Here is a 23,220-nt window from a genome sequence, read left to right as displayed (position 1 = left end):
AGTGCATATTAAGACAATAGACAACACCCTAAGCTTCTGATCTTCTGCATGCAAAACACCATAATGAATTAATTTACCAGTTTTATATTTTCAGATTTCAGATAAATAAGATTTTCTATCAATTTATCAGTAGTAAAATCAGAGATAGGAATAAAACTTCAAGGGAGACAAGTACAATATAACAGCAAGATTTTTTCATTCAATGAGAGATAACTCTGTAAAATATGGCAGTAAAATTCCAAACAAAACCCTTTGACTTATTTTTTTGTTTTTCCATCTTATATATAAAATGTCTCGCTTGCAATAAAAGTCGCAGAAAGCAAGGCATAGGTGGTGCTTTTCCAGCAGAGACAGTGGAGTTGTCAACAATTGTTAAGTTTTCTGCTTAAGTCAGTTTAATAGGAACTACTTGTGATAGATCAATGATATTTTGTATAAAGTTGCATTACTATCAGTACATATCAGCTTGATATGTATATCTAGGCCTTACCCCCTAAATAATGGTCCAGCGACTGAATTAATTAGCAATGTTGTCCATCAGATTGGTTTTTTTTTTTTAATTTTCTGCCGACAGACGAGACATATCTGTGTCAAGCTAGTGTTGATGTTATACTATTGTGTACATGTAGTGAGAAATCAGAACAATATTAGGTAAGGTAGGTTGACAGAGAAATGGATTTGTAAAATATATAATGTGTCTATTTTTGATTATTTTTAGGTTCCTCTGTGACATGTTTTCATGGTGTGGGAATATGGCTTGTTGGTCTTATACCGCTAATATGAAGGTAGGTACCAGTATGATATTCCTGATACCGTATGTAGAAAAAATATAAAAAGAATCATGAAAAGTATTTGTAAATAGTATGTGCTCTTAAGCTTGAAGGTTTATAAGCATTTTGTGAGAAGTCTACTCTTTCTTTTATGAGTACCATTATATAAGTAAATATAAGGATCTGATGTAATTACGAAAAGTTTGTTGGGTTGCAGGATTGCTGTCTAATCCGTATGTTCTCAACATCTATTACACGTTTATAGACTATTTCTATTTAATATACATATAGTATACAAACAATGATCCTTTAAATTTTTTTAATTACTAAGCATTTTATATTTCAGGTTAGCATCACAGCTTGTCCATAAGGATTGAGGCTGGGAATGTCCATTGGAGCTGACTTTTATGGTAAGAACCAATGCTTAGATTTATGAACTTTTCATCCAAGATTTTTATTTGCACAGATGTAGATCTTACATTTTAATGTTTTCTTTAGTTATAATTGAATATAAATAAATTTGGTGTATTTACTGTCTTCTGATTGGTTGAAAGAATTACCTTTATTTTCAATGTTGTCAATTTTTATGGCGACACGCCCACTCTGACGTTGTGTATTCATACGCCAACATGTGTGTACGTTGTTATTGTTAATATAAAAAATATAAAAAGGTCTTTGAGACTTATTTTTGATAGAAATTTATTTATAATGAATGGCAATAATTTATTTTGAATTTATTGAACCATAAAATTAATTTTTGACTCTTCACATTTTACATAATCCGCTTCGCGGATTATTCAATGTGAAGAGTCAAAAATTAATTTTATGGTTCAATAAAATCAAAATAAATAATAGCCATTCATTAAATATTATCTGGAAGGAGGTATCAAGATATATAAGGGAAGTCAAAAATTATAATTAGAAAATCTTATTATTTCTGTTTTTTGTTATCTAAAGTTGTCCTCATACATGTATATAAAAATATGGAGATGTGGTATGTATATCAATGAGACATTTATCAACCAGAGACCAAATGATGTGGATGTAAGCAACTAAAGGTCACCCTTTGCCTTCAACAATGAGCAAAACCTACACTGTATAGTTAGCTATAAAAGGTCCAACATGACAAAATCTGAAACAATTCAAAGAAGAAAGCCAATGTCTTAATATACTGTTATAGATGGGTACCACCAATAGTGATAAAGAAACAACACATTTAATATTTCAAAATTTATTGGGATCAATATCTGTGAACCTGAAAAATAACAGTCTTAGCTGATTTCTTATGCACTTAGACAGCTTTGGCAAACTTGAATTATGGGGATCAAATGGAATACTTTCATAACTTGTACCATTTTAGCAGCTATCATGAAACATAATATAATATCTATCAAATTGACAAAGTTGTTATAGCGGTAAAATTCAACTGTTAGTGATCAGGCATTTTGATCACAATTTTCACGAGACCACATTAATTTCAATCTTTCATGGGGTAAGGGTTTTATAAAATATGTGTGTGGTTACCTATTCATTCATTCTGAATGTTATTTGACACATCGTTGGGGTAGTTTTCCCTTTAACTTCGATCATGGCAAGTCCTTGTTTATGTACTAGAAGTTGCCATTCCAAAGAATGGTCACTTCCGGGAAACAGTAGAATAATACATAAAGTAATTTTGAGATAGGATCAACTTATTTGTTGGCTTTCCTTTCAGTGTTAAAGGTACTGAATAATATGCTATAGTTACCATAATAATTTTTTTGTCAAGCACTGTTAAGGAACTATTTTTTTGTTTTCAATGACGTCATATAGAAACGTAGGTGATTAGGCTACGAGTGTGAAATTTTTAATGTTTATATGTAACATATCACTTGTGTTTTGGAAATAAGGGCAAACTTTTGCAGTTTTATGGATTTATAACAGCATTTTGTGCCATGAGTCAGAACTTTGTTCGCATTTTAAAGTTATAGTAGATTTTCAGTTATGTGAGTCCTGCATGTATCTCACCAAGTATAAAGTTACAAATGGGGTTCTGAAGACCAGCATCTTACTCTTTTAATTTATACTAACTATGTTATTGCTGTTACGAGTTATTTATTGAAATAATTACATACTGGACAAGAATACTAGTCATTTTTTTACACTGGATTCATTTATTTATATGATTATGCTGTAGTCGGCCAGCTGCACTTAAAACAAGACTATCTAGAGGAACACTATTGATAATCAACACCGAAATAAAAATACAGATGACCCTACTCGCCCGCCTGTAACAATATGTGAAAAAAGAAATATGTCAGACATCCACCAATGACTTGTTTTTCATCGTTTTCTGCTAATACAGACTGGTAGTTTGAAATTAATGTCAGCAAATCAATTTAAAACAAAATAAAGGAAATGTTTTATGCATCATAATTCTAGTAAGTTAATTATCATTTTTCATTTAATGTTGTTTCAATTTTCATGTTTTGACAGATACGTTTAAGAATGTATATTTCTTTTTCAGGTAACTGTGGCTGCATAAAATGGTTGTGTGATATAACTGTAACAGTAAAAAATGTGATTCAGACAATTTTTGTGTATGTTTGAGAAAATGTTTATAATTTTTTACAAAAAAAAAAAAAAATGTGTAAAGATTCTCCATTTTCAATTAGATTGGAAGTTGTAGGTTAACTTGTATTTGAAATTTCAAAAGTTTCTTTCTATTTTCTATTAATACTTGTGTCTAGTCAAAACACTTCCAGTAGTTTAAGAATGGAGAATCTAGAAAAAGAAAAAAAAAAAGAAAGAAAAAGAAAAAAATGTTAATTTTTTTAAATGTATTTTTTTGCAAATTGTTACATATATATTTTTCCACCTTTTTGTTATTTTTAGCTGAGTTTGTAACAAATCATAACATTTTTTAGGAATATTTTACAAGAAGCATAGTTGAAGAACATCTTGAAGAAAGTAGATTGATTGATTTTTGGTGTTTAACACTAGTGATACAGTGGTTGAACTACTTAGACCACTCGACCACCATGACCCCATCAGCACTAAATATATAATTGAAATGTGTTGGATTTTTGTTATTAAACTAATTTTGAATTTTAAGTATACTATTTTTTGTATTTTGTTAAATATAGCAAGGATGTGGAGTCCTAACAGGGTGAAATTTATGTCAAAGGGAGGTAATTTATTATACCCCTGTTTAACTCCACATACTTGAAATTCCCTCAGTGTTTATTTTTATTTACTTGGATGCTCATGTTTATGTACCTTTTTTTTAATATCAGATGTATACTAGCTAATAATGACTATTATTTAGAGCTCTGTAATAAAAAAAAAATGTAAGCAAAGCTTTCGATAATAGAAATGTAGGGTGGGAGAAATCTTGGGTCTTTAAAAATAATTTGGTGAAATTTTTCATAAAGGTTATTAGTTGAAAGTGCGTCTGATATTTTTTATTTATGTAACTTTATTTTCTAAATACAATTGGACAAAAAATAGATTGAAAGTAAGATAATGTGGAGAGCCACTTTGGCAGCCAGGAGAGCAGCTCTTAGGAAGATGGTCAATTAAATCTTCAACCAAGTCTGAGGCATTATCAAGAAAATAAGAAGGCAAGTTTATATAAGCCAAACAATTTTTATACAATCTCTTAAACGTGATAAAAAGTGCATATTAAAACAACAGACAGCAGCAACCTTCTGATCTTCTGAATGCAAAACACCTTTGATGAACTATTTTACCAGTTTTAGTATTTTAAGATACAAGCAACATGAAGATTTTTTTATTAAAGTATCAGTAGTAAATCCTGAGATAGGAATAATTCAAGGGGAGACAAGTACAATTTGAAACAGCAAGATTTGTCCATTCAATGGGAGATAACTCTGTAAAATATGCAGATTATTTTTTAATTGGCATAATTCAATCCCTCTTCGTGTCCAATTTTCTCCCACGTGAGGTAATGCAGCCATGGTAGATCAACAAAATTTTATGACTAAATTATTCAGGTTAATAATTTTTGTGAAGTAGAAATTCAAATCATAAACCTTTGACTTATTTTTGATTTTTCCATCTTTTATATAGATTGAACAAACTGGTGTTGATTTTATACTATTGTGTACATGCAATAAGAAATCAGAACAATATTTAGTAAAGTTTAGGTTACCAGTAACAGAGAATTGATTTATAAAATATATAATGTGTCAATTATAATTTGTTTTTAGGTTCTTTCTTTGGCATGTCTTCATGGTGTGGGAATAAGACTTGGTGGCCTAATACAGCTAATGAATAGGTAAGTACACGTATGTTATTCCTGTTTTGGAGAAAAAAATCTCAAATGTATTATGAAAATTATTTTAAAAAATTATGTCCTCTTGGTTTGAAGGTTAATAAGAGTTTGTTCAGAAGTCTACTCATATTATTCTATCTATCATTATATGAGAAAAGTTAAAAGATCTGAATTGTTTACATAAAAGTTTGTTGGGTTGTTGGATTGCTGTCTTATCCATATGTTGTCAACATCTATTACATATAACCCGTTTCTACATACAGTATACCAAAAGTGATTCTTTTAAACAGTTTGAATAACTTAAGCATTTTATATTTCAGGTTAGCATATCAGCTTGTCTGTAAGGATTGAAGCTGGGAATGGACATTTGAGCTGACTTTTATGGTAAGAACCAATACAAAGATTTATGAACTATTCTTCCAAGAGCATGTTAATGCCCAAGATTTTTACTATATACAGATGTAATCTTACATTTTAATGTTTTCTTAAGTTTTAATTGTATATATAATCCAGAAGGAGGTACCAAGATAAATAAGGGAAGGTTAAGAATTGTAATTTAGGAAATCTCATGATCTCTGTTTATTATACCCCACGCAAATTTTTTGCGAAGGGTATAATGTTTTTGACCCGTCCGTCCGTCTGTCCGTCCGTCAGTCCGTCAGTCCTGTTTCTTGTCATCGCAACTCCTCTCAAACCACACAACAGAATTTCATGAAACATTTTCAGATAATAAGGACATTATATGTAGAGTTGCATATCGACAGGAAATTACGATTCAATTTTTTTTCTAGGAGTTGCGCCCCTTTGAACTTATTTGCTTTAATGTACTACTGCAACAGTTTGTCATCGCAACTCCTCTGAAATCACACAACAGAATTTCATGAAACCTTTTTAGATAATAAGGACATACTATGTAGATGTGCATATCGACAGGAAATTAAGATTCAATTTTTTTTCTATGAGTTACGCCCCTTTGAACTTATTTGCTTTAATGTACTACTGCAACAGTTTGTCATCGCAACTCCTCTGAAACCACACAACAGAATTTCATGAAACTTTGTAGATAATAAGGACATACTATGTAGATGTGCATATTGACAGGAAATTATGATTCAATTTTTTTTTCTTACACTTATTTTATTTCTCCAATGACAATGTGGGGACGTGGGGTATGTGAGCGCGCTCACTAAGGTTCTTTAATTGTTATCTGAAATTGTTCCCGTTTATAAAAACAAGATGTGGTATGATTGACGGTGAGACAACTGTCAACCAGAGATTAAATGATGTGGATGTAAGCAACTAAAGGACACCGTATGGCCTTCAACAATGAACATACGAGAAAGTTATATAAAACTATTTCCGTCAAAAATTTTTTTTAAAGCTTTCATTTTTACATCCCAATTAGGTCAAAATAAGGGATCTTGGCGAAATTTGACAAAATCAGTCTGATTTTAGCCAAATTTAGGACCAGGAAACATAGAGGGCAGGCGTCGACAAACTAAATATTTCAATTAGACATGTGAAATGTCATTACAAACATTATTTTAAAGATCTCTTTTGTCGACGTATGCGCTCTATGTTTCCTGTCTATTAATCAATGGAAATTTAGCCATTTTCATTGATTTTTCATGGAAAATCAAAACGAGTACTATTTGTGACGTCATTAATAAAACGCAGGAACGTCAATTATCAACAAATAGACTTATTTCCTATCTAGTCACTGTATTAGCTATGATTCATTGTACTATTGGTCAATAAATCATAATTCTAAATTTAAGCTAAATAAGGGGGCCATTTTAGGGCCTTATCAAACCTACTCCTTTGTCAGGCATCAATTAACAACTTGTTTTTCATCCTTTTTGGGGGCTAATAAAGATTGATAGTTCAAAAGTTATGTCAACTAATCACTTTAAAACAAAGTAAAATAAATGTTATATGCATCATAAATGTAATGTCTAGTTTATTATTCTTTATTGTATTAATTTTTATATAGTTTTGACAGATATGTTTTAAGAATGTATATTTCTTTTTCAGGTAAATGTGGCTGCATAAAATGGTTGTGTGATATAACTGTAACAGTAAAGAATGTAATTTAGACAATTTTTGTGTATGTTTGAGAAAAAGTTTATAATTTTTTTACAACACAAAAAAAAAAAAAAAATGTGTAAAGATTCTCCATTTTCAACTAGATTGGAAGTTGTAAGTAAACTTGTATTTGAAATTTCAAAATTTCTCTTTCTTTTTTCCATTAAAACTATGGGTAATATCTACTCATGTCCATTATTGCCTTGACATTTATTTGTCTAGTCAAAACACTTCCAGTAAGTTAAGAATGGATAATCTAAAAAAAAAAGAAAAAAAAAAAGAAGAAAATAAATGTTTCTTTATAAATTTTTTGGGTTTCCTGAATTGTAAGGTATATATCTTTTCTGTGTTATCATTTTTTTGTGTAATTTTAATATTACTGTTTTTTGTATTTTTGTTAGATATAGCAAGGATGTGGAGTCCTAATAGGGTGAAGTTTTTGTCAAAGGGAGGTAATTTATTATACCCCTGTTCAACTCCACATACTTGAAATTTCCTTAGTGTTAGCTTTTTATATACTTGGATATTCATGTTTATATAAAAAAAAATAATATCAGATGTATACTAGCTCTAGAAAATAGATATGCAGGGTGGGAGAAATCATGGATCACTACATTGATTTGTTGAAATTTTCAAAAAGGGGGGTTACTTGAAAGTGCATCTGATATTTTTTTTATGTATATAATAGTATTCATAAAAAAAAAAATAAGATAATGAGGACAGTCACCTTGGCAGCCAGGAGAGCAGCTCTAAAGAAGATGGTCAACTAAATCTTCAACCAAAGTCTGAAGTTTACCATGAAAAGTTGGAGGTATGTTTGAATTTTCCACAAAATTTATGGTAATTATATTGTAGGCATTTTATAATTTTTTTCTTAAGGATGTAGTTAGGTGAAATTAAAAAAAATTAAAAGTTTAAAATTGATACTACAAGTCAGAAGAGCATTAGTTAAGGAACAAAATAAGCTAAAAAGTATTGATAGGTTATGAAACCCCTTATTGAGATATTTGATTTTAAAAAAATGTCAGGAAAAGGATGACTCAGACTTTTATCTTATATTTAGCATTGGCATTATTTGGGTATCAAAATCATAAGGAAAAAAATCTAGAATTTGCTTAAATTTTGGCAATGACATTTTTATGAGCTATTGAAGTCTTCTCAGAAAAGAAAATTGGGTGATATGGGGCAAAATATTTTACCCTGTATCGTAGGAAAAAACCCAAGTAGTCAAAACATCTGACAAAAATTCCTAAACTTGACCTAACTACATCCTTAAGGTTCTGTTCTATCAGTGTTTGATTTTTAGGATATCTTCGTCATTACATTTGTTTTCTGCCTTTGGTATCAAGTGAGTTGCGTCGGATAGAAATTGACCTTGTGCAAATGAATTTCAATAAATCTGTTACTGTAAATTCAGAAATATTGTGAGCGTTTATTATTGCGATTTTTCATGAATGGACTTTTGAGTTAATTATTGTGATAACAAAAAAAAATTGCATAAAGGTCTGTTTCAGTTATCAAAATGAGAGTTATTGTTGCAATACTCACCAAGTTGCATTATTTGGATTAATAAAAACCTCGCAATAACTTCTGAATTTACAGAAAATTATAAATATCTGATACTGTTAACATGTTGGTAGGTAATTAAGCTATTTTTGAATAATTTTATAGTATTTGACATCAATTTTATAAAGGTTTTAAGTACCAAAAAAAGAATTTTACACTGATGAAATACAGATTGATTTTTTCATTGTATAAATATAAAACCATGAGTTTATAATTAAGAATACCAAATATTTTTGTCCATAATATTTTTTTTTGTTATCTTATTTTAAATTTATTACGCTGAAATAAAGACTTTTGTGGAAAAGTTATGAATAACTGACCAAATTTATATTCCAGGTTAGCATCAGGTTTCCATTGGGTTACTTGCTGTGATAGTAATAAGAGCTGTTTAAGGTGAGAATTTATTCATCAACATACAACTTAAATGTGTTTTTATTATCTTGTGATGAATGTCCCTAAATAGATTTCAATATATATGTATTTCTAATTTACAATTGAAGAAAATCAGTATTTAATCTCTCTTTAAAAATGTTATACCCGATCAGAAGATTGTGAATATGAATGAGAGAGATGAAAGGGAGATAACCTAACATTTAATGTTAAGATAAAACCAGTGTGGTCATAAAAAAAAGATGTACTACTTCCTTTCATTTAATCTTGCATTTTTTATTACAAATTTCAAAAGAATTTATTCCTATATTTTATCTTGGAGAAAACAATTTTTGGAGTAAGTTTAAATAAAACAACCAATCAACAAAATAGACATTAATTTTATGTTTTTCTGGTGAGTTTGAACATGGTAGAGTTTATCAATTTATCATTAGCTCCTGAATTTGTTCGATATTTAAAACGATTGTTCAGATAGTTGTCAAGTCCTGAAAAGTTACTTTGGTGTATCAAGGTTTTTCATTTTTACAGTAACTGCACATTTTTAATAATATATATTTTTGAGAAAACATAAGTAAACAAATTGTTTTTATATACACTGATATCTGTTTCTTTGATTAAAAAATTGTCACTCAAAATTTATCATATACCTGTAAGATTATCTTAATATTAACAATTAAGAATTAAAATTTAACTTTATTTCTTTTACAGTTGAAAGTGTTACTGTTGCTGCTTGTATGGTAGAATTATCAGACGATGAAAACCATCCGATGAACTGTTGCTATATTTTGTAATAAAATCTGTAGACATTAGTCTTGTAATAAGAATGAATTGTTAACAAATTTTGTTTTTTAATGCTGTATTGAATTATCCAAATTATGAATATTTTTTCATTATTTTTACCTGCATTTAATTATTGTACTGGGATTGATGTAAAATAAAACTATGAAATTATTGTTAGTTGATGGGTCCTAAAGGTATGCTATATGGTTTCACAAAGTACCCATAAGACTTGCATCAGTTTACATATAATTTTTTAAGTTATGTACCTGTTAGTCTTACAAGTGCTTTGTGAAATGAATTTTGCTGGTTAGAAATCAATAGGTAGGACTTTGATGGCCAAACAGTAATGGGAATTTAAAAAAAAAAACCTATTAAACTGAGTTTTTGATGCAATATAAACTTGGCGACTGAAAATAAAAATGTTGGGTTATTTGGTTGGGTTCGACACCACTTTCTGTACATTTATGAAAATTTATGGCTGTCGCTTTACTTTATTGGTTTTGTTTATATATTATAAATGCATTATTCAGCATCTGAGGTCACTCAAGTGAAAATAATTACACAGTTTTTGAAGTTTGTTTTATTTTTTCATTTTTATGTGATTGATTTTTATGTTTTTTTCTCAATCATCATTATTCATATTTTAAGGAAATATTCTAAGATTTGTTTTTTGAGGATTGTACTCAGCTTAAGAATTATCAACCCACCCAAGATTAATTAGGAACCAGTAAAATAAGTTTTATTTTGAAGGAATGGATGGCTAATTAAATGCATATTCAGGATAATAATATGATAATGTGATATGAATAGAGATCCTGCTTTGTACTAGACCAGTGCGCTGAGCTGAATTTTTAGTGTGCTGGTTTACAATGCCCACAGGAAGACCTGTCACCTTAGCTGGACGAATTATTCTGACTTACAACCGACCAGTCTTTGCTCTGACTCCTAAATGCTGCATGCTTAGCAGGGAAGCATCAAAAATCAATTTTCAATTCAATGGTTTGACCCAAATCCCATGATCTTCTGCACTTGATGCAATCATGAAATGGGCTGTTTGAGAAGATTTGTCTGCCTGTTTGTCCATCATCATCTCTCATCCACAGCTTATATACTATTGGGAGGTTTTCATTGAAACTTTCAGATTATCTTCTGTAACTAATGGCAATGTGTATACTATTCTATTATAATAAAATTTTGGGGTTCCCAATTGTAATGAATGGACCTTAATATTTTGAATAACTTGGGAAGGAAGCTTCTCGTACCACCATTTCATCAGATGAAGGATAGGTTGGTTTGAATATTTTTGTTTTTAATCTTGTTTTTAGTTGTTGGATCTCATTATGACAAAATTTTCATAACATTAACAAGAATTCAAACTAAATTTGGCTTTAAGACACTAATATATTACAACAATAGCTTTTAAGTAAACTTTATAAGGCTTTGCTATAACAAGATTTGTGTTTTATCTGGTTTTATATTATTTTAGTTGTTTTTATGTGATTTTATTTGTTTTTATTGTCAAATCTTGTTATACCAAGCCTTAATATGATTGAGTTAATAGATTTTGCTTATACATGCAATACAAAATATTTATTTACGTAATGAGATCTGATATTTTTATGCTTTTAACTCTTCTTAGAGGATAAAATAGAAATTGAATGAACTATTGATGCAGTCCTTGAAGATTGACCAAATTGCAAGATTTATGAATGCAGAATCTGCTCTAACTAAATCTGTTCATATCAGCTGAACCAGCCTATCCTTCATGTTAAGAAGATGTAATAAATGAAAAAATCCAAACCTTCAGATGTGAAAAAAATGGTACACAATGTCAACAGATACTGAAGATTATTTGAAAGTTTAGGCAAAGTCCAATCAACCTTTAATTGTGGGTTAATTTGTAGATGGATGAGCAAACAGATGAAACACTCGCTCACTATAGCACATTTCCTAATGGATAAATCAGAATATGGGTATGGTTTTGCTCATTGTTGAAGGCTGTGTACGGTGACTTATAGTTGTTAAATTCTATGTTATTTGGTCTCACGTGGAGAGTTGTCTCATTCGACATTGGCAATCATACCACATCTAATTTTTATATGAAATAGTTACTTGGTACTAGTTATCCCCTTCCTGGGAAAAAAGTACTGGTTCCATAAAATGAAAAAAAATATATATACTACTTCGATTTAAAATATTAACTTTGCTTAGAAATTGGGTGAAAGTATAAAGAAACTATATAATATAAGAGCTAAAATGTGGAATGAAATGCAGTTAACTATTTCCATGGTGATCTAATAATTTTTGCACAGATCAAGATATTTAGTTTATTTTTATTTCCCAGTAAATAAGATGAGTACACCTCAAAAATGAATTTGATTCATGTATTTTCAAACCTTTTTTTATTTTTGCTTTTACTACAAAAAATGTATAGTTTTCCTTTGTATATGACTTGTTATGTTTTTAAATGTCTTTTGTAAAAGTATGAAACATACTGAGGGTTCATATAATTTATGGAATTCTATAAATTTATTACAAGTTTGGTATTAAGTAATGGAAAGCCTCAAGTTTAATATTGAGCTTAACCTTTGATATAACCTTTGATATAACCTGATGATAACAGAATTTAGTACATGTATCTCAAAATAGACATGATTTTCTATAACAGCCAGTCTGAGAACTGGTATCCAGGAAATAAGAAAGAATCCTCAGTACTGTCAGTTGATTTGTATAATTTTGATATTTTTACCTAATCCATGATGCAGATCCTTTTCCTCCTTTTACTTGTAAAGTTGACCAAAAAACTTTATTATTATTATAATTTCTCTGGTATTTGTACACACTTGATGAAGCAGATTGTGTCTTGTTTCATTTTGGTATTTTTTATTATAATTCATGATAATAACATAAATAAATTGGTAAATAAAATATATTTGAGAAAACCTAATCTTATATTTTATTTGAGTCCAAATAAGGGGGAAGAGGTTTCTGTGGTCGTGGGTATGACACAGTTAATTTATATTTCCATCACTTGGTGTCTTTCATCATCATTCTTAAATTTTTTAAATGTTCAAGAAACTTCTTGGCTAATTTGAAAAAGACTTGACACAAATGATCCTTTAGACATTACCTTACAGAATTATTCATTGGACTTGCTGATCACCCGATTGGCTGTCAAGGCTTTATATTGATCAAGAATACTTGAATGATCTAATTTATTTTTTGCCTGTCAAATGCAAAACATAGGGATACTTATCTGGCAGTGGAGGTGTCTTAGTATAAAACTTCATTATCCAGACTGTAGAAGAGATAGATAATCCATATCTGCCTTATGGTCTGGTTTTCATTTGGCATATGACCATTGTCTTGACTCCATTTTTAAGGTACAATGACCACTTAAAAAGTATAGTTCTTTTTATCACATTAATTTGACAGTTTTTATGTGTTATAAGGACATTCTCTTATGATTGTTGCCTGTTATCTATTTCTCACATGAAGAGATATTTCTTGTATCCCATTATATGGCGTGTGATACAAAAGAGTCATACAAAAATCCATTAATTTGATTGGCTTATTAAGCACCATTTGGTCAACATTTAGTTTTCATGATTAGATACACAGTATATGGTGTACAGAATGATTGTAAAGGTCAATATGATTGTCTAATGAGGTACATCTGACCTTGGCCTTATTTTCATATTTGGTCAATATTAACTTTTTTAGCTCACCTTTCCGAAGAAAATGTGAGCTTTTGTTATCACTTGGCATCCGTCGTCGTCCGTCTGGTGTAAACTATTTCAAACATCTCCTCTGAAACAACTGAACCAATTCCAACCAAACTTCAGTTGAATGATCCTAAGGATATCTAGAATAAAGTTTTTGTTTTATTTTCTGTTTCGTCAAAAAACATGGCCACCATGGCTAAAAATAGAACATAGGGGTAAAATGCAGTTTTTGGCTTATATCTCAAAAACTAAAGGATTTAGAGCAAATCTGACGGGTAAAAATGTTCATTAGGTCAAGATCTATCAGCCCTGAAATTTCAGATGAATCTAACATTCCATTGTTGGGTTGCTGCTACTAAATTGGTAATTTTCAGGAAATTTTGCAGTTTTCGGTTATTATCTTGAATATTATTATAGATAAAGATAAACTGTAAACAGCAAAAATGTTCAGCAGATAAGTTTTTATATGCCCAAAATTGTCAATTGCCCCCTTAAGGAGTTCTTGTCCTTTAATGACAATTTTTCACAATTTGTTCATCTAGTTTGCTCACTATAAAAAATCTTCTCCATTGAAACTGCTGAATCAATTTCAGTCAAACTTGGGCAGAATGAGTTTCAGAGTATCTAGTATATTTTTGTATTTTATTTCCTTGTACTTCAAGAAACATAGCCACTAAGGCTAAAATGGAACATAGGGGTAAAATGCATTTTTTTTTGCTTTGGAAGAAAATATGACAGATACAAAGAACATTTAAATGGCATTTTTAAGCCACTCATTAATATATATTGAAAAGCAAAAATAATCATTGATGAAAGATTTAAGCAAAAAATTACAGGTGAGCGATTCAGACTCTTGAGAGCCTCTTGTATGATTAGGTCCCAACTGTAGTGAGTGTATAGAATGATTGTAAGGTGTAGTATGGTTTACATTTCCATCTGACATGGTTTTATTTTCAATTGACCTTATTTTAATTGATCATTGAAAATACAAATTTTCTGTTACACCTGGATTAAAACATGTAATATTGGTCTCAAAGACTTTCAACATAGAATTCAATTACCATCAGTTACAAGGGCAGGACAATTCAGTGTGTTCATTCCTATCCAAATTATAAGGCAACTGGGACAACTTTTATAACAGAGTTCTTCTTTGAACACCTTTTAATACTTCGGCAAATGACAACATGGACACATGGCTTGTAACTGAAAACAATGTATCAGTTTGTCTCCCTTGCATTGCATGTGATATTAGTCTTGAAGGTTCCTTAGATATTTTTGTCAAGTTTGCAACATTTTGTCATGAAAGCTGAAGCATGGTCAACAGTTAGGTTAAGTCTGAGGTTAAAGTATTTGATCATCAAAAACTTTGTCCTGAGACTACTATAACACAGAGTCTCAGCTTTGTCAAACCTTCTCAAATTGTTTGAAACTTTGCCAGAAGCTTTTTATTATTTTAGTAGATAAGGGGTCTAAATTAAAATCAATTGAAATGTTTTATAATTTAGTTTATATCTTGCTTTTTTTTTCTAAATATAACAAAAAATATGGGTAAGGGATTTTTTTTTTTTAAATCAACAGGGTTGGGTAAAATTGTCAGATTTTGTCTAGTTTATAAATGGAAAAATAGACTTTGTATGAAAGGAAGAAAACTAAATAGTAAAATTTTGATATCACATATGAGAAGATAATTCTATAATGTGCTTTCAGAAAATGAAAATGAAAATCGGGGTCATGGGATTCGATTTCTTGCTATAAAACAAAATAGGTAAGTAGGTTTATTTGAGTTATCTCCCCTTATATGGCAAAGTTGAAAAAAAATTATCATAAAAAAAAGTAGTGTTTGATTTTTTCTTCATTTTACAGTATTTTACTGTTCTTTAGTTCTTAGTTTAGACTTAGTTCTTTGCAGTTACCATTTACTTGTATAGGATTACATTTTTTATACATTAATTTATTCAAAATAAAAAAAATAGTATCTGTTGGGGGGAATGGTGGGCAAGGAGGATTTTTTTCCGAATGAATATTCATAATGTTAGAATGTTTGCAAATTCAAATCAGTACTTTGTATGTTAAGATGAATACCAGAGGCTGGTGTATCATTAAGTGAGCCTCTGTTATGACATTGGTGTTAAATAATGAGTTGTTCAAAGCTTTATAGTTTTATGGTCGAAGTAGCAAAAAACATTTTTTTAAAGTTTACGATGACAACACTTACAGATGACGACGTACACAAAGTGATGACAATAGCTCACATGGCCCAAATTCTCCTTGTTGAAATGTGAGAAATCTCAATCTGAATGTTCATTAGGAAATTTAGATTAAAAAATGTATCCATAAAAAGATGGCTGCTGTTGCAAAAACATTATCATAGGTATAAATTTCCCATTTTGTTGATTTTTAAAAAAGTGCAGTAAAAGCAAAACTAGATAAAAAGGATCAGCAGGTCAAGTTCTATCTACCATGAAATTTTCAGTTAAATTGGATGATCCAATTAAGAGTAATTCCTTCTGGTATGTCCTTTTTTAGCCACAGTATTTGACTTGTCTGCGACGAAAGTTGCAGCATGCGAGACATAGGTAATACAATGCGGCGGCGACGGTGTAAACTTTTTGTTTTAAGCTTTATATTTCAGAAGGTAGATTATCTGGACGCCTCATACCTTGTGTTGATACCTTATGTTACGAAGTTTCCATCTGTTATATATCATTAGTCCTTGACCTCATTTTCATGGTTCAGTGACTGCTTGGTCTACATGTCTGTCTGACCTCGACCTTATTTCATAGATCAGTGATCAAGGTTAAAGTTATGTGGTTAAGTCCGTATCTCAGATACTATAAGCAATAGTTCAACTATATTTGGTGTATGGAATGATTGTAAGGTGTACATGTCTGACTGACAGGTTTCATCTGACCTTGACCTCAATTTCAAGGTTCATTGGACAATGTTTAGTTTTTGTGGTTTGGTCTATTTCTCAGATACTATAAGCAATAGGGCTATATTTGGTGAATGGAATGACAGCCAAGTGTACATGCCAGTCTGGCAGGTTTCATCTGACCTCAACCTCATTTTCATGGTTCATTGGACATTTTTTTATCTTTTTGGTTGGTCTATTTCTCAGATATTATAAGCAATAGGTCAATTATATTTAGTGTATAGAACAATTGTGAAGTGTACATGTCTGTCTGGTAGGGTTCATATGACCTTGACCTCATTTTCATTGTTCATTGGTCAATAAGTTTTTCGTAATTTTGTCAGTATATCAGATACTTTAAGCAATAGGAATAGGTCAACTATATTTGGTGTATGGAATGATTGTAAGGTATACATGTCTGTCTGGCAGGGTGCATATCACCTTGATCTCGTTTTCATGGTTCACTGGTTAATGTAAGATTTTGTGGTTTGATCTGTTTCTTAGGTACTACTAGCAATAGGACCACTATATTTGGTGTATGGAATGAGTGTAAGGTGTACATGTCTGTCTGGCATGGTTCATCTGACAGTGACCTTATTTTCAAAGAACATTGGTAATTTTAAGTTTATGTGATACTTGTAGTAAAACCTTCATATACAGACTTTCTCAACATGAATTCAAGGCGAGACATTTCAGCGTGTGCACTCTTGTTGGTTATATCCTTAAAAACTATATAGATAATAAGATAGAAAATTTATAATAAAAAATTGCCAGAACAATATTAAACATTGCAGAATTTGTAAATTGGCAGCCTATAGGAGTTATTGTCCTTGAATGAAAATTTTTACCCATTTTTGCAGAAACAAATAGATAGAGAGAAACAGTAAACAGCATGTTCACCAAAATATGATGTACAAATAAGTCAAAATGACTGAAATCATCAACTAACCCTGTAGATAAGTTTTTGTTCTTGTAAGATGATTTTTACCCATTTTTAGTTTACCTGGCCCAAAGGACCATCTGAGCTTTTCCAATCACTTGACGTCCGTCGTCCGTTAACTTTTACAAAGATCATCACCACTGAAACTACTGAGCAAAATTTAACTAAAGTTGGCCATAATCTTCATTGGGGTATCGAGTTTAAAAAATGAGTCCGATGACCCTGCCTGCCAACCAAGATGGCTGACATGGCTAAAAATAGAACATAGGGGTAAAATGTAAGTTTATTCTACTATTTTGAAAACTGCTATAAATAGAGAAAATCTGACATGAACAGAAATGTTCAGATGGCTGATGTCTACCTGATATCTGTTCTACACCAAAAACTGTCAGACAATTTCTTCTTGGATTTATTGCCCTAAAATGACGAATTTTACAACTTTTTTTCCCATTTTGCCTATTTTCTTCAAATCTATAAAAGATAGATTTTAAACAGCAAAACTGATCAGTAAGACACGATCTTTAAACGATTCAAATAGCAGAAATCGTCAATCGACTCCTTATTAGAGTTATTACCCTTTATTGACAATTTTTACCGTTTTTTGTTTGGTTTTTTTTTTTCGATTTTGCTTAAAATCTTAAAAACTACAATAAAAGATAGAAAATTTAAACTGCATAAGTGATCAGCAAGACAAGATCTACAAATAAGTCTAATAGCCGAATTCTTCAGTCGACTGTTTATTGAAGTTATTGCTCTTTAAGGACGATACCGATCGTGCTAGACTCTCATGGGTTTTCAAGGTCGTTAAAAAAAAACACCTCGTCGTCGGTTAATGATGATGTTTACCAATTTTTGGCGTTTTTGCCTATTATCTTGAAAACTATAAGAGATAGATAGAAACTTTAAAAAGCAAAAATAATAAAAATGATCAGCAAAACAAGGTCTACAATCAAGTCAAATCATTTAATCTGCCAAAAAAGTTAGTCGATAGGAGTGATTGCCCTTAAATAACGATTTTTGTTTACCCTCTTTTGTTTTTTTAGGCAAAAACTAAATAAGATTGAGAGAAACTGTAAACAGTACTGTAGTCTACAATGTTGAAGATGCACATAGACCTAGGTGAGCGACACTTGCTCTTTAGAGCCTCTAGTTGTAATTTTTGTTGAAACCAAAATAGAGAGAAACTGTAATAACAAAAATGTTCAGCACAATAAGATCTTCAAATAAGTCTTAGTACATGTCCTAAATTGTCAACCAACTAATCCTATAGGAATTAGTGCCTCTGCATGAAGATTTTTACACACATTATTTGGCTCTTTTGTCAAAAATATAGTAGATAGAGAGAAACTTTAAAAGAGAAAAAATGGTTAGCAAAGAGAAATCTACAAGAAAGTCAATATGGTTGAAATCATCAGATTCCTAATAGGAATTATAATTTTGTCAATTATATCGAAAAAAGATAAAATTTTACTAGATAGGTATAGAAACTGTTAACCGCATACATTATCATTAATACAAGATCTACAAAAATTCTGCTAAATAAGAACTTCAAAACAGCAAACATAACAAGATTCCAATAAATGTTTATGCACCTGTCCTAAGTTATGAGCCTGTTGTTAAGTGGTTGTCGTTTGTTGGTGCGGTTCATATGTGTTTTTCGTTTCTCGTTTTTAGCTTACCTGGCCCTGTAAGCCAAGTAAGCTTTTCTCGTCACTTGGCGTCCGTCGTCCGTCGTCCGTCGTCGTCGTCGTCCGTCGTCGTCGTCCGTTAACTTTTACAAAAATCTCCTCCTCTGAAACTACTGGGCAAAATTTAACCAGCAATAATGTTCAGCAAAGTAAGATCTACAAATGATTAGATATAAGAAGATGTGGTATGAGTGTCAATGAGACAATTCTCCATCCAAGTCACAATTTGTAAAAGTAAACCATTATAGGCCAAAGTACGAACTTCAACATGGAGCCTTGGCTCACACCGAACAGCAAGCTATAAAGGGCCCCAAAATGACTAGTATAAAACCATTCAAACAGCAAAACTAACGGTCCGATCTATATAAAAAACGAGAAAAGAGAAACACTTATGAACCACATCAACAAACGACAACCACTGAACATCAGATCAACATTACCAAAATTGTCAATTGACCCCTTAAGGAGTTATTGCCCTTTATAATCAATTTTTAACAATTTTTCGTAAATTTTTGTAATCTTTTACAATAATCTTCTCCACTTAATCTACTGGGCCACATAGAATTAAACCTAGCCACAATTTTCAATAGGGTATATTGATTGGAAAATGTACCCTGTCATCCAACCAACAAGGCCGCCATGGCTAAAAATAGAACATAGGGGTCTGTCGTCGTTAAATTTTACAAAAATCTTCTCCTCTGAAACTACTGGGCCAAATTTAACAAAACTTGGCCACAATCATCATTAGTGTATCTAGTTTAAAAAATATGTCCGATGACCCTGTCTGCCAACCAAGATGGCCGACATGGCTAAAAATAGAACAATGGGGTAAAATGCAAGTTTTGTCTATTATTTTGAAAACCGTTATAAATAGAGAAAATCTGACAGGGGCTGAAATGTTCAGAATGATGAGCTCTACCAATTGTTTATATACATCAAAACTGTCAGACGACTTCTCATGGGAGTTATTGCCCTTAAATGACAAATTTTACCATTTTTGTTCATTTTTGCCTATTATCTTGAAAACTGTAATAGATAGAGAGAAACTTTAAAATGCAAAAATGATCAACATGACAAGTTTGACAAATAAGACTAGTCAGCAAAGTTAAAATTGTCAGTCCACTTCTTATTAGAGTTATAGCCCTTTGATGACGATTTTTACCACTTTTTTGCATTTTTGCCTTATATCTTCAAAAATTATAATAGATAGATAGAAACTTAAATACGCAAAAATGATCAACAAAACAAGATCTGCAAATAAGAATAAGGAGGAAATTGTTCGATGTATCCTTAATAGAGTTATTTCCCTTTAATGGCGATTTTTACCATTATTTTTTTTTGCGTTTTGCCTTATATGTTAAAAATTATAATAGATAAATAGTTCACAAAAATGATCAACAAGGCAAGTTCTACTAACATGTCAAATGTTGCCGATATTGTTAGTAGACTGTCACTCTTTTGATTGCCCTTAAATTAGGATTTTTCAACCCTCTTTTGTGTTTTGAGCAAAATCTAAAGAAGATAGAGAGACACTAAATAGACTTATATGAATAGCAATAAAAGATCAGCAAAACAGAGATTTTTTTCATAAGTTCTATTCTCATCTACAGTGTTGAAGAGTGTCCTTTGTTGAATATGCACATAGACCAAGGTGAGTGACACAGGCTCTTTAGAGCCTCTTGTTTTTCATAGATTAGACAGTTGGTTTTCCTGTTTGAATTGATATACACTAGACATGTTGGGGCCTTTTATAGCTTGGTGTTTTTTGCATTTATAAACTCATGATCTTAAGTAAATTTACAAAACATAAAACTCAGTTAATTAAATCCTTTTTACAAATACATGTGAAACAAGGAGTCATCCAACATAAACTATCTCTGGTAGTTGTTGTCTCACTGGCAATCATACCACATCTCCTTATTTTTACATATCAATAGACCAATTCGGTAAATATATAAGCTAAATTGGATAATGAATGGAAATAAATATACTATGTAATTAATGCAAAGCCCATCGCTTAAAATTTCATAGTATATACCTTCTATAGACTAACCGTTACTTATATAAACTCTTTTAAGCTATGGTCACACCTTACCGGATAGCTCGAACGGATGAAAAAAAAGTTTTCCGTTGACAAACTTTTTTTCCGTTGGTGTACTGACCAAATAAAACGGACGCGTAACGAATACCTAACGGACACACACAGGATATGCAACGTACGAGAAACGGAAACGTACCGGACAGAACAGATGTCGAACGTACACCCAACGAGTACCGCATAAAACGGACACCTAACGGAAGCGTACCGGATAAAACTGAGGAACAAGATAAGCGGAAAATTAAAGGTGGCAATAATAATGCATGTAAATCACATACACGTGACCTTAAAATAATTAAAAAGTTTCCGTATAACTGGTTTTAGTTTATTCTTCAAAATGCCGCCAAAGGGTAGGGATGGAAAAGGAAGAGGAGAAAAATGTCAGAGAAAAATGCCAATAACGCCGCCTGACCATAATAATACATGTAAATCACATACACTTGTATGCCCGGGCCCCCCCTTTCGTGGGAAAAATTTGGTTGATTATATAGGGAATCACTGAAGCATGACTGGAGCCCCCCCCCTTAAGGTCAGTCAGCGCCCCCCCCCCCCCCCCCCCCCCCCCCCCCCCTTATGAAAAGTTCTGGATCCGCCACTGGTTTTACATTCGGTAATTTAATAATATTTTATTGCATTAATCAAGTAATAGGGTTTGACACAAGTTATTACAACTTATATTAAGTCCTCTCCTTACATTTACAATACACATATATGATGACAGCAAACACATACATAATATAGCGACAGTTATAGAAAACAAAGGAAGGAGTCACACATTGGCATGGCAACAAAAAAGCAAATAGGACAGAAAGAAAAAAGAATGCTGCTGACTTAGAACGTTAAAATCTTTTTGACTGTTTAATGAAACAACGAACTTTATCAAAATTTTTAGAGTATAGTTTGGTAATTATATGCATCTTTTCCAAACAATAGCATTTCAATATCAATGTGTATGTTCATATTTATAAGATCATTAATCAGAGATATTCTTTGGTTATAATATAATTGACATTCTAGAAAGTAATGGATGGCATCTTCAACAGGAGAACCTCAGGAGCATTTAGAATCATTCACTACATTTATCTTATTTAAGTCTGCATTTAATGAACTGCACTGGTGCCATAGTCTTGTTTGCAGTATATTAAATTTTCTAGACCCTTCACCATAATATGTTGTAGATCTAAATAGTTCACCCTTTATTTTTCGTTTAAATTGTGGGATAGTTGGTGCGCTTCTTATTGTTGGATTTAAATTATTCCATATTCTGACAGTAGATGGTACAAATGACTTTTCAGTTGTTCGTAGTCTACATCTAGAGGGTATATAATTATCATTATTTCTTAGGTTGTATCCACTGACATCAGATGGAACTGGATGTAGACAGTCGATTAAATATTGGGGACAAAATTTATTATGCATTTGATAGAAAATTGTTGATTTTCGTTGTCTACGCCTTTCTGCTAAAGTTTCCCAGCCCGTTTCAAAATATAAGGATTCTAAACTTGAAAATTTTGTAAGCCCTATTACTATCCTTGCAGCTTCCAATTGTATTTTTTCTAGTTTATTAGATTCATATTCAAAACACCCGTCCCATACTTCGCATCCATATTCCAGTAGTGGTCTTATAAAAGTGACATAGATATTGGATAAGCTTTTTTTGGAAAGTGTAAATTTAAGTTTCCTTAGTACATTTACTTGTTTTAATGCAGACTTTGTAATATTATCTATATGGCTGGTCCAGTTTCCATCTGATAGAAATGTGTGACACCTAAATGCTTGACATTTTACAGTTTCAACGTTTTCACCATTAAATAAAATATTCATTACAGGTGGTTTAACATTTGCAATCACCAATGCTTTGGTTTTCTTTGGATTAAAATCTACCAACCATTTTTTGGCCCATTCATTTAAACTAAAAAGGTCTTTATTAATATCACTTTCAATTGTTTGAAAGTTGCTACCAGAATATGAGAGAGAGGTGTCGTCTGCAA

At 31.2% G+C, this 23,220-nt stretch overlaps 1 long non-coding RNA gene across 1 annotated transcript; it reads left to right on the top strand.

Annotated features, from left to right (window-relative positions):
• Positions 1 to 4,979: 4,979 nt before the first annotated feature.
• LOC127708423 (uncharacterized) lies at positions 4,980 to 7,183 on the top strand. The gene is made up of 3 exons (XR_007985272.1): positions 4,980 to 5,049; positions 5,367 to 5,430; positions 7,081 to 7,183. It is a non-coding gene; the product is annotated as an uncharacterized LOC127708423 (long non-coding RNA).
• The last annotated feature ends 16,037 nt before the right edge of the window (positions 7,184 to 23,220 follow it).

The sequence above is a fragment of the Mytilus californianus genome, unplaced genomic scaffold (assembly GCF_021869535.1).
Source record: "Mytilus californianus isolate M0D057914Y unplaced genomic scaffold, xbMytCali1.0.p SCAF_7, whole genome shotgun sequence".
NCBI lineage: Eukaryota > Metazoa > Mollusca > Bivalvia > Mytilida > Mytilidae > Mytilus > Mytilus californianus.
The sequence above is the reverse complement of the archived record's forward strand: the minus strand, read 5'-3'. Positions and strand labels throughout refer to the sequence as shown.